This window comes from Leopardus geoffroyi, chromosome A1 (genome assembly GCF_018350155.1).
Source record: "Leopardus geoffroyi isolate Oge1 chromosome A1, O.geoffroyi_Oge1_pat1.0, whole genome shotgun sequence".
Taxonomy (NCBI): Eukaryota; Metazoa; Chordata; class Mammalia; order Carnivora; family Felidae; genus Leopardus; species Leopardus geoffroyi.
The window spans coordinates 200,992,377-200,994,086 of NC_059326.1; positions in this window are offsets into that span (position 1 = coordinate 200,992,377).

Sequence of the window (1,710 nt, forward strand, 5' to 3'; positions counted from 1 at the left end):
CATTCTCACATCACAACTCCCTTACAGCATAACCTAGTACATAGGTTTATTGGCTTGCAAAATATACAACATTGTAAAGTGAGTGAATTTATTCATTAGTACCCATGTTGTAGTTACAGATGCCTCTTCCCGCTCTATATTTCATAGACATGTAATGTGTCTAACAAACATGTTTCATTTTCCTCATCCTTCCAAAATTTACGTATCTTCTTTCCCATTCTTTCAAGGTTCTGTTCTCCACCTGATAAGACTGAGGTTATTAAATTACCCGATATAAGCCAAGATGATGGTGTATAAGAGTGTTGCTATTGTTCCCAGTTCATGTATTTGTATTTTTTTAAACAGGAAACAATGAAGAATGTATCCCAAAATAAAGAAATGACTCAAATACTGTAGTATAAGCAAGTCAGGAAAAGGTTTTTAGAAGTTTGAAAATCTAAGACAAATACTGCAATTTAAAAATAAGTGTCTAATAATATTTCTGACGAGGGAGGAAACGAGGTGGGTACAGCAGATGGGTTGATTCTTTCTAGTGTGCTGTCCTGTACAGAAATTGTAAAGTCACAGACAACAATGTTTTGGGAAAAAAGAGAAAATAATGAACTGGAATTTTGAACTTAAGCTGTTAGAAAAAGAACAAGAGAATTCTAAAGAAAAAGGACAGATCTACAAAAAAAAAGTGAAGTGGGAAGGAGAGGAGTGGGAACCTAGTGGGATAAATGAATATCAACCTAAACTAGTAAATATGTAGACTGATAGGCAGGAAACAGATAAAAAGATCAATAGATACAAATTTATTCACAGTTAGGGGCGCCTGGGTGGCTCGGTTAAGCCTCTGACTTCTCAGGTCATGATTTCACGTCTCCTGGGTTCAAGGCCCGCATCAGGCTCTGCGCTGACAGCTTAGAGCCTGGAGCCTGCTTGAGATCCTGTGTCTCCCTGTCTCTCAGCCCCTCCCCTTCTCACACTCTGTCTTTCTCTCTCTCACAAATAAATAAACATTAAAAAAAAAGTTAAAAAAAAAAAAAAAGGGGCGCCTGGGTGGCTCAGTCGGTTAAGCGTCCAACTTCGGCTCGGGTCATGATCTCACAGTTTGTGGGTTAGAGCCCCGCATCGGGCTCAATGCTGGCAGTTCAGAGCCTGGAGCCTGCTTCAGATGCTGTGTCTCCCTCTCTCTCTGCCCCTCCCCCGCTCGCACTCTGTCTCCCTCTGTCTCAAAAATAAACAAACATTAAAAAAAAATTAATAAAAAAACTCAGGTAGTGATACCTGTAACTAACATAAAATTTAAACTAAGTTAGATATGACAGAAAATGTAATATTTATAATGCAGTGATAAATATTAGAAAATTCCCTACAATTTGGAAAATTATATGCTGATAAATTTAAAAATTTCAAAATTTTAAATAATTTTTAGATATGTTTATTTATTTTGAGAGAGACAGTAAGCGGAGTAGGGGCAGAGAAAGAGAGAGGAGAGAGAGAATCCCAAGCAGGCTCTGCACTGTCAGCACAGAGCCCGATGTGGGGCTCAAACCCGCTAACTGCAAGATTATGACCCAAGCCAAAATCAAGAGTCTGACACTTAACCAACTGAACCACACAGGCGCCCTAAAAACTTCAATAACTTTCTAAAAATAAATGCATTCCATTGTTGCTTTAGATGTAGAAAATTGCAAAAATGCATCTGCGGTTATTTCTAAATGAGGC